This window comes from Pan paniscus, chromosome 10 (genome assembly GCF_029289425.2).
Source record: "Pan paniscus chromosome 10, NHGRI_mPanPan1-v2.0_pri, whole genome shotgun sequence".
Taxonomy (NCBI): domain Eukaryota; kingdom Metazoa; phylum Chordata; class Mammalia; order Primates; family Hominidae; genus Pan; species Pan paniscus.
The window spans coordinates 20146630-20158257 of record NC_073259.2 but is presented as its reverse complement, the minus strand read 5'-3'; positions in this window follow the sequence as shown (position 1 = coordinate 20158257).

Sequence of the window (11628 nt, the reverse complement as noted above, 5' to 3'; positions counted from 1 at the left end):
GACACAGTCAGATGAAGTCAAACCCTCTGTTCTCTGGGAGGGTCTCAATAGTTTCATACTTTCCTGCGTCGAACTTTCCTGAAGGTCCATTTTAGATCCTCAGCCCTCTCCCCCTTCTCAGCAATCTTCTTCACCATGCTGTTTACATGTTTTGATTTGGGAATTATTTTTTCTTTGTCTGAGCATACCATTTCCAGGAACACTTCAACTTGAAGAGAGGGAATTTGAAATCTGCATCTCAACTACTGTCATCACTTCTTCCATTTTTAGAATTAGGTTCGAAAACTTTGAGCTGTAAAACTATTATGTTATTGCTAACCATCCTTCTTTTAAGAGCAAATGCCCAACTATTTTTTTGTCTCCAATTTTTCTGTGGGGGTCATGTAAAAAGTCTACATGCCTTCTGCATGGCAGTTACACAGCAAGAAGACACAAGAAAATTGACACCAGAAACTTCATGATCTGACTTCCTCCATGTTCTCATGCTAAAAACCAAACCTCCTGTATCAGTTATCATTCTTGCTAACTTCATGTTTATGTTACAACCTGCTCTTGCAAATTTCTGAATTTTTCCAAGAATTCTCACTAGCCTCCACATTCACATTTTCTATATAATTGTATTTTTTCCCCCAAAATTTACAGCTTTGTATTTTGTTGACTCTTAGCTTCTGCTTCTCTTGCAAATGCCTTAATTTAAATACTCTCCCCTTTTATTTCACAAGGATGTTGTGAGCGCCAGCTGTAAATGGCCTTGGCCTCCGTTTATTTTCCATCCTTACTCATCAGGATCACTCTATCACTGTCTTGGTCTCTGAGAATTTTAAAAGCCTACATGATGTTTGAGAGCTAGGGGAAAAAGTATTGGGTCCAAAGTACACAAATATAACTGTCACCGGTGGAGGGTGTCCAGGTTCTTGGCATCTTGAACAAAGAATTGGACAAAATGCACAAACAAAGCAAGCAACGAATGAAGGAATTTATAGAAAATGAAAGTACACTCCACAGTGTGGGAGCGGGCCTGAGCATAGGGGCTCAAAGACCCTGTTACAGAGTTTTTGTGAGTTTAAATACCCTCTACTTGGGGTACGCCCTATGTAAATGAAGAGGATGAAGTAAAGTTACAAAGTCATTTACTCAGTGTATGCCCTATGGAGAGGATATTTCTTGTCATAGCTGTAGTGTGAATCGGCCTTATGTTCCCTGCCTCCAGACCCTATTTTCTTGCCATATAACTACAAAATCAAAACTAATTTATTATTCCAACAGCAAAACTGTACAACTCCTTTCTATTTTTAACAGAAAAATAATGTGTGTGGAATGTGACTGCATTTAATACATTTGATTTAATGAGTCTTTGGGCAACTGGTTTTGCAATCTTGAAGGATTAAGAAGTCTTTTCTCCTTGTTGATCTTATCACTTTAAATCTGATTCTTTCCATCAGACATTTGTTCATCCTTTGAATAATTTTGCCAAGTTTTAAGCATTAGAGAAATTATTTTTTCCTAATCTCATGCATAACATGAAAAGGAGTATGTACCATTTTATATTTCTTAAATTCTGTTTTTGTTTCAGATATGTTCTGCTGGTTTGCTGTAAACATATTTCAGACAACAAATAGATATATCTAAAGACATATAGCTTAAACTTCTGTTCCTGTGATAGATTCTAAAGATTTGTTTTAGAAATAATTTTTAAATCACTTCTAGCCTGTCATTTCTTGAATATCACTAGAATTTCTTCCCACTACCATTCTTTTCTAATATAATAAAATTGGCATATATTTTAAAATTCCAATTAAATTAGTTTCAATTAAATTTTTAATGTTAGGTAAGAAATATCTATAATGTACAAAAGCCTCAAAAAGAAAGGAGTAATCTATTCTGCTGTGTAGAGAAAGGCATCGAAGAATAACAATAATTAACATTTGTTGAGCACCTACTCAGCTAGGTGCCAGGAACTTTATGATACCATTTTCTGATGTAATGAACCCAAATTTCCCCACACTGGGATCTGCAAAGTTTATAGCAAGAGTAGTAACTTATTTTCACTTGTTGTTGACCCTGTATTTCTAGAAGTTGCTGGGCATGTTTTGAACATTGTCCAATCTGCCTACGTATGCTGGGTACTGCCATGGACCCGCTGAGCATGAGCATTCATCAGGTGGTGCTCAGGCCTGATGAACAGGGCCCAGGCCAGGAACAACAGCCTCCCCTTTATGTGATGGAGCCTGGTAGAGGGGCCCTAAGCAATGATATCTATGTCTTAATATTCAGTCAGTGCCCTATTGGGTTGTTCTTCCAGTTTTTTATTCCAGGCCTTTTTCTCCCTTAAACTAAGGTATGAATTTATGGGCTGAACTGCAGACAGATTTGAGTAATACGACAGCTAATCTGTACACGTCAATGCTTGCCTGTTTTTCTTAGAATGGATTACTTACTCTTGAACCACAGGTACTTGGATTTTGTTTGAGCAGATCCCATCAATCGCCTTGCACACTTACCCATGTCCAAAATCCAGCAAGGGTCACAGCTTAGGCCTAAGCTGGAAAATTGGTTAGGACAGAAAGTAAATTTATTTTAGAAATGAGAAAACTGAGGATCGGCAAATATAGGTAACCTGCCCAAAGTTCATATGCTAAGCAAAGAGCCAAAACAAGGTTCAAATCCAGCTCCAAGTTGTGTGTGTGTGTGTGTAAAACTGTCTTCTAGAATTCAAAGAAGCTCCTCTTTGTCTCAAGATATGCCATTCTGTTATTTAAATGCTTTCCCTACCTTTTTAACCACAATAAGTAAGGATACGTCAATAAACAAAACTCACCATTTCTCTGTTTACACTTCAGAGAAATAATCACAGTCTTTCTTTTCTAAGCTATCATTTTAACCTACATAAGGAAGTAATCTTTCAGCTGCCTTAAAGGGCAAAAACAAGACTGTTAGCTGACTTTTCTATGAATAATACAGAGTTTCTTTATAACTACTGAAATATCAGCCCAACTAACCACGCTTTGGCACCCTAGGGAGTGAACAGTGTCTGTTCCTTATGTTGTGTTTGATTTAGGAGAAAACAGGAAGTGTTTCCAGCACACAGACAAGTTTATTATAGCTGAGACATATTGCTACTGTCTCCAAACACACTTTCCTTAGTATGTAAACACAACCACCTGGACAGAAGAGCCAATCCAAGAGGCAGAAGAAAATTTAACAGATTTTTCATCTATCCCTGACAAGTGTAACAATCCCTGCTCCAACCTTTCTGGAGCACAGAGAACACGGTATTTAAAAGGTTTGGGAAGGAGGGAGAGGAAGACACTGCTCAAGCATTGAATAGAGTTGGAATGGGGGAGGGGAGAATCCAGGACACTGGTACACCAAGGAAAAGAAACAAGCCTGTCAGTTTGAAGCATCCCAGACACTAGCACTAGGTTTAGATGCAAAACACTAGGAATGATTTTGTGTCATTGGGTTCACTCCACATTGTTGTCTAGCTAAGACTACTTTGAATCTCTTTTCATACTTGTAGAAGATCCAATAACCCTCCCCAGCTGATATAGTTTGTGTCAGGCCTCTGAGCCCAAGCCAAGCCATCGCATCCCCTGTGACTTGCACGTATACGCCCAGATGGCCTGAAGTAACTGAAGAATCACAAAAGAAGTGAATATGCCTTGCCCCACCTTAACTGATGACATTCCACCACAAAAGAAGTGTAAATGGCCGGTCCTTGCCTTAACTGATGACATTACCTTGTGAAAGTCCTTTTCCTGGCTCATCCTGGCTCAAAAAGCACCCCCACTGAGCACCTTGCGACCCCCACTCCTGCCCACTGAGCACCTTGTGACCCCCACTCCTACCCGCCAGAGAACAAACCCCCTTTGACTGTAATTTTCCTTTACCTACCCAAATCCTATAAAACGGCCCCACCCTTATCTCCCTTCGCTGACTCTCTTTTCGGACTCAGCCTACCTGCACCCAGGTGAAATAAACAGCTTTATTGCTCACATAAAGCCTGTTTGGTGGTCTCTTCACACGGATGCGCATGAAATTTGGTGCCATGACTCGGATCAGGGGACCTCCCTTGGGAGATCAATCCCCTGTCCTCCTGCTCTTTGCTCTGTGAGAAACATCCACCTACGACCTCAGGTCCTCAGACTGACCAGCCCAAGAAACATCTCACCAATTTCAAATCCGGTAAGCGGCCTCTTTTTACTCTTTTCTCCAACCTCCCTCACTATCCCTCAACCTCTTTCTCCTTTCAATCTTGGCGCCACACTTCAATCTCTCCCTTCTCTTAATTTCAATTCCTTTCATTTTCTGGTAGAGACAAAAGAGACATGTTTTATCCATGAACCCAAAACTCTGGCGCCGGTCATGGACTGGGAAGGCAGCCTTCCCTTGGTGTTTAATCATTGCAGGGACGGCCTCTCTGATCATTCAGCCACATTTCAAGGGTGTCAGACCATGCAGGGACGCCTGCCTTGGTCCTTCACCCTTAGCAGCAAGTCCCGCTTTTCTGGGGAAGGGGCAAGTACCTCAACCTCTTCTCTCCTTGTATCTACCCCTTCTCTGCTTTCCTGGGGCAGGGGCAAGTACCCCTCAACCCCTTCTCCTTCACCCTTAGCGGCAAGTCCCGCTTTCCTGGGGCAGGGGCAAGTACCCCTCAACCCCTTCTCCTTCACCCTTAGCAGTAAGTCCCGCTTTCTTGGGGCAGGGGCAAGTACCCCTCAACCCCTTCTCCTTCACCCTTAGCGGCAAGTCCCGCTTTCCTGGGGCAGGGGCAAGTACCCCTCAACCCCTTCTCCTTCACCCTTAGCGGCAAGTCCCGCTTTCCTAGGGGACAAGAACCCCCCAATCACTTATTTCCGCACCCCAACCTCTTATCTCTGCGCCCCAATCCCTTATTTCCACACCCTGACCTCTTATCTCTGTGCCCCAATCCCTTATTTCCGTGTCCCAACCCCTTCTCTGCTTTTCTGGAGGGCAAGAACCCCACTCCCCTCCTCCGTGTCTCTATGCTCTCTTTTCTCAGGGTTTGCCTCCTTCACTATGGGCAACCTTCCACCTTCCATTCCTCCTTCTTCTCCCTTAGCCTGTGTTCTCAAAAACTTAAAACCTCTTCAACTCACACCTAACCTAAAACCTAAATGCCTTATTTTCTTCTGCAATGCCGCTTGACCCCAATACAAACTCGACAGTAGTTCCAAATAGCCAGAAAATGGCACTTTGAATTTTTCCATCCTGCAAAATCTAAATAATTCTTGTCGTAAAACAGGCAAACGGTCTGAGGTGCCTGACGTCCAGGCATTCTTTTACACATCAGTCCCTTCCTAGTCTCTGTGCCCAGTGCAACTGGTCCCAAATCTTCCTTCTTTCCCTCCCGCCTGTCCCCTCAGTACCAACCCCAAGCGTCGCTGAGTCTTTCTAACCTTCCTTTTCTACAGACCCATCTGACCTCTCCCTTCCTCCCCAGGTTGTTCCTCGCCAGGCCGAGCTAGGTCCCAATTCTTCCTCAGCCTCCGCTCCTCCACCCTATAATCTTTTTATCACCGCCCCTCCTCACACCTGGTCCGGCTTACAGTTTCGTTCCATGACTAGCCCTCCCCCACCTGCCCAGCAATTTACTCTTAAAAAGGTGGCTGGAGCTAAAGGCATAGTCAAGGTTAATGTTCCTTTTTCTTTATCCCAAATCAGATAGCGTTTAGGCTCTTTTTCATCAAATATAAAAATCCAGCCCAGTTCATGGCTCGTTCGGCAGCAACCCTGAGACGCTTTACAGCCCTAGACCCTAAAAGGTCAAAAGGCCGTCTTATTCTCAAAATACATTTTATTACCCAATCTGCTCCCGACATTAAATAAAACTCCAAAAATTAAATTCCGGCCCTCAAACCCCACAACAGGATTTAATTAACCTCGCCTTCAAGGTGTACAATAATAGAAAAAAGTTGCAATTCCTTACCTCCACTGTGAGACAAACCCCAGCCACATCTCCAGCACACAAGAACTTCCAAACGCCTGAAACGCAGCGGCCAGGCGTTCCTCCAGAACCTCCTCCCACAGGAGCTGGCTACACGTGCCGGAAATCTGGCCACTGGGCCAAGGAATGCTCGCAGCCTGGGATTCCTCCTAAGCCGTGTCCCATCTGTGTGGGACCCCACTGAAAATCGGACTGTTCAACTCACCTGGCAGCCACTCCCAGAGCCCCTGGACCTCCGGCCCAAGGCTCTCTGACTGACTCCTTCCCAGATCTTCTCGGCTTAGCGGCTGAAGACTGACACTGCCCGATCACCTCGGAAGCCCCCTCCCTAGACCATCACGGACACTGAGCTTCAGGTAACTCTCACAGTGGAAGGTAAGCCCGTCCCCTTCTTAATCAATACGGAGGCTACTCACTCCACATTACCCTCTTTTCAAGGGCCTGTTTCCCTTGCCTCCATAACTGTTGTGGGTATTGACGGCCAGGCTTCCAAACCTCTTAAAACTCCCCAACTCTGGTGCCAACTTAGACAATACTCTTTTAAGCACTCCTTTTTAGTTATCCCCACCTGCCCAGTTCCCTTATTAGACTGAGACACTTTAACTAAATTATCTGCTTCCCTGACTATTCCTGGACTACAGCTATATCTCATTGCCGCCCTTCTTCCCAATCCAAAGCCTCCTTTGCGTCCTCCTCTTGTATTCCCCCACCTTAACCCACAAGTATAAGATACCTCTACTCCCTCCCTGGCGACCGATCATGCACCCCTTACCATCTCATTAAAACCTAATCACCCTTACCCCACTCAACGCCAATATCCCATCCCGCAGCACACTTTAAAAAGATTAAAGCCTGTTATTACTCGCCTGCTACAGCATGGCCTTTTAAAGCCTATAAACTCTCCTTACAATTCCCCCATTTTACCTGTCCTAAAACCAGACAAGCCTTACAAGTTAGTTCAGGATCTGCGCCTTAGCAACCAAATTGTTTTGCCTATACACCCCGTGGTGCCAAACCCATATACTCTCCTATCCTCAATACCTGCCTCCACAACCCATTATTCTGTTCTAGATCTCAAACATGCTTTCTTTACTATTCCTTTGCACCCTTAATCCCAGCCTCTCTTCGCTTTCACTTGGACTGACCCTGACACCCATCAAGCTCAGCAAATTACCTAGGCTGTACTGCCGCAAAGCTTCACAGACAGCCCCCATTACTTCAATCAAGCCCAAATTTCTTCCTCATCTGTTACCTATCTCAGCATAATTCTCATAAAAACACACGTGCTCTCTCTGCCAATCGTGTCCGACTGATCTCTCAAACCCAAGCACCTTCTACAAAACAACTCCTTTCCTTCCTAGGCATGGTTAGCGCAGTCAGAATTTTTACACAAGAGCCAGGACCACACCCTGTAGCCTTTCTGTCCAAACAACTTGACCTTACTGTTTTAGCCTAGCCCTCATGTCTGCGTGCAGTGGCTGCCGCTGCTTTAATACTTTTAGAGGCCCTCAAAATAAGTAGAGGCCTTTCCTACAGGGTCGGAGAAGGCCACCGAAGTCATTTCTTCTGTTCTGTCAGACATAATTCCTCAGTTTAGCCTTCCCACCTCAATACAGTCTGATAACAGACGAGCCTTTATTAGTCATATCAGCCAAGCAGTTTTTCAGGCTCTTAGTATTCAGTGAAACCTTTATATCCCTTATGGTCCTCCATCTTCAAGAAAAGTAGAATGGACTAAAGGTCTTTTAAAAACACACCTCACCAAGCTCAGCCACCAACTTAAAAAGGACTGGACAATACTTTTTACCACTTTCCCTTCTCAGAATTCTGGCCTGTCCTCAGAATGCTACAAGGTACAGCCCATTTAAGGTCCTGTATAGACGCTCCTTTTTATTAGGCCCCAGTCTCATTCCAGACACCAGACCAACTTAGACTGTGCCTCAAAAAAAAAAAAAAAAAAAAACGTCATCCCTACTATTTTCTGTCTAGTCATACTCCTATTCACCCTTCTCAACTATTCATACATGCCCTGCTCTTGTTTACACTGCCAGTTTACACTGTTTTTCCAAGCCATCACAGCTGATATCTCCTGGTGCTATCCCCAAACTGCCACTCTTAACTCTTGAAGTAAATAAATAATCTTTGCTGGCAGGACTATGCCAAATCTCCTTAAGCACTCTCTAATCAGACGTCGAGTCGTCCCAATTCGTAGACCTTTTATACCTGTTTTTCTCCTTCTGTTATTCCATTTAGTTTTTCAATTCATACAAAACCGTATCCAGGCCATCACCAATTATTCTATACGACAAATGTTTCTTCTAACATCCCCACAATATCACCCCTTACCACAAGATCTCCCTTCAGCTTAATCTCTCCCACTCTAGGTTCCCACGCCGCCCCTAAGCCCGCTTGAAGCAGCCCTGAGAAACATCGCCCATTCTCTCTCCATACCACCCCCCAAAAATTTTCGCTGCCCCAACACTTCAACACTATTTTGTTTTATTTTTCTTATTAATATAAGAAGGCAGGAATGTCAGGCCTCTGAGCCCAAGCCAAGCCATCGCATCCCCTGTGACTTGCATGTATACGCCCAGATGGCCTGAAGTAACTGAAGAATCACAAAAGAAGTGAATATGCCTTGCCCCACCTTAACTGATGACATTCCACCACAAAAGAAGTGTAAATGGCCGGTCCTTGCCTTAACTGATGACATTACCTTGTGAAAGTCCTTTTCCTGGCTCATCCTGGCTCAAAAAGCACCCCCACTGAGCACCTTGCGACCCCCACTCCTGCCCACTGAGCACCTTGCGACCCCCACTCCTACCCGCCAGAGAACAAACCCCCTTTGACTGTAATTTTCCTTTACCTACCCAAATCCTATAAAACGGCCCCACCCTTATCTCCCTTCGCTGACTCTCTTTTCGGACTCAGCCCACCTGCACCCAGGTGAAATAAACAGCTTTATTGCTCACACAAAGCCTGTTTGGTGGTCTCTTCACACGGACATGCATGAAAGTTTGAATGGTTGTCCCCTGCAAATATCACGTTGAAATGTGACCCCTGATGTTGGACGTGGGCCTAGTGAGAGGTGTTTGGGCCCTGGGGGAAGATCCTTCATGAATGGTCTCCCTATGGTAATGGGTGAGTTCTTGCTCTGTTAGTTCATGGAGGATCTGCTTGTTTAAAGGAGCCTGGCCCCTCATCCTCTCTCTCTTGCTCCCTATCTTGCCATGTGACACACCTGCTTCCCCTTCACCTTCTGCCATGAGTAAAAGCTTCCTGAGGCCTCCCCAGAAGCTGAGCAGATGCTGATGCCATGCTCGTACAGCCTGCAGAACTATGAACCAAATGAACCTCTTTTCCTTATAAATTACCCAGTCTCAGGTATTCCTTTATACCTGCAATGCAAAATGGACTAATACACGAATGTTTGATCAAGTCCCTGAAGTCCTGAGTTACCCTGATCACCTTTCTGACTTTAAACTCCTGCTTCTGTGAATCATCTTGACATCCTTTTCCTGTTCTTATCCCATCAGTCTAGACATGGATCTGGTCACCTTTCCATTGTTCCCACATATTAGGCAAGCTGCATATGGCACAGACTTGAAGGTTTGGGAAAAGTTAACTATATTGTCATGTTTTATCAGTTTTAAATTCCCACTAGAATACAATGATCATGAAGGCAGAAATTTGTTTGTCTGTGCTATAACTTTCATGCTGAGAACAATTAGAAGGCTCTCAATAAATACCTGCTGTATGAATGAAGTAGGCATTATTCCTCATGGAAAATAAAAGCAACTTCATATGTATTTTAGACATCCTTGGTTTTTGCTTTTTTGTTTTTTGTTTTTTGTTGTTGTTATTTGAGATGGAGTCTCCCTCTGTTGCCCAGGCTGGAGTGCGGTGGCCCTATCTCGGCTCACTGTAAGCTCCACCTCATGTGTTCACGCCATCCTCCTGCCTCAGCCTCCCGAATAGCTGGGACTACAGGCGCCCGCCATCACGCCCGGCTAATTTTTTGTATATTTAGTAGAGACAGGGTTTCACCGTGTTAGCCAGGATGGTCTGGATCTCCTGACCTCGTGATCCACGCGTCTCGGCCTCCCAAAGTGCTGGGATTACAGGCGTGAGCCACCACGCCCGGCTGACATCCTTGTTATTAAAAGTCTTCAACCCACTTCCCATTATGTCTTTTTCACTGGCCATTTATTTCTTTGTAGCTCTTCACCTCTTGCCATTTTGTTGTTTTATCTCTTCCTTTTTCTCCATCTTTCCCCTTAACCTCCTTCTTCTTGGATTGCTCATATTTATTTATGCCTAACTCAGAAAGTTTGCATATGTAAATCCATTTAGTCTCAAACTCCTTCCCTCAAGTGAACCTCCTGCCTTGGCCTTTGAAAGTGCTGGTATTATAGGCATGAGCCACCGTGCCTATCCAAATCCATGTGAGAACTCTACAAAATCATATATCCTTTTTGCTGCCTGACTTATCTGACATTATTTTACCCTATGTGAAGAGGACCAGTAAGTATTCCTTTCACAGGAAAAAAAAAATCAGTTAAAACAGGAATCATTAAAAATTATAAATTTATTCCTGAAAAGTTTTGTCTCGAAACATATTCATGTGCATTTATTCATCTATTGAAGTCAGGCCAAGGAATTTTCTTTGAGCACGGATGCCCTGATTGGATCTCTGAATCAGCTTTTGTAAGTAAACCACACCCGTAGTGCATCATCTATTTCAGTATTTGATGTTTTTTGTTGTTGTTTTTGTTTTTGTTTTTAAGACGGAGTTTCGCTCTTGTTGCCCATGCTGGAGTGCAATGGTGCGATCTCGGCTCACTGCAACCTCTGCCTCCTGGGTTCAAGCGATTCTCTGCCTCAGCCTCCCGAGTAGCTGGAATTACAGACACCCGCCACCATGCCCAGCTAATTTTTTGTATATTTTTTAGTAGAGATGGGGTTTCACCATGTTGGCCAGGCTGGTCTCGAACTCCTAACCTCAGGTGATCCACCCGCCTCGGCCGCCCAAATGCTGGGATTACAGGTGTGAGCCACCACCCCTGGCCTCAGTGTTTGATGTTTTAAAACAATTGACAAGCACTCTAAGGACAGAATCTTTTTAGATTTTATATAGTATTCTCCAGCGTTTTACACAGTCTTGCCACGGTAATTTTCTTAGTAATTTGACTTTGTTTAAGATTTCCAACAATTTACGTATGCATTTTATTAGATCACCATTTAATTACATTCATTAAGGACATGATGAAATAATAAATTGTCAAATTTGGGTGCAAACAGAAGGGAGCTTTAGTAAGCATACGACTTAACTGGACTAAGCAAAAGTGCACGTGTCCACTGACTGCAAGCATACAGTGCCTATTTCTGTTAATCTGGTGAAGTCTATTAAATCATCTGTTAAGAAATACTTTACTGCAGTCATTGTGCTTTAATACATTTCGATCAGAATTTCCACCACTGTGTTTAGCACAGAACTTTCATGTTCTAGTTCAATTAGTTCCTTGGTAAAATTCCTTTTGAAAAATCATCTTTGTTTCTCCAGTGAGATAAGGAGACAAGGGAAGACTAGGATTGCAATAGACTGAGGAGATGCATGTGTTCGCACAGGCCAAACGGAGGGAAGGGCACTGTAGTGGAAA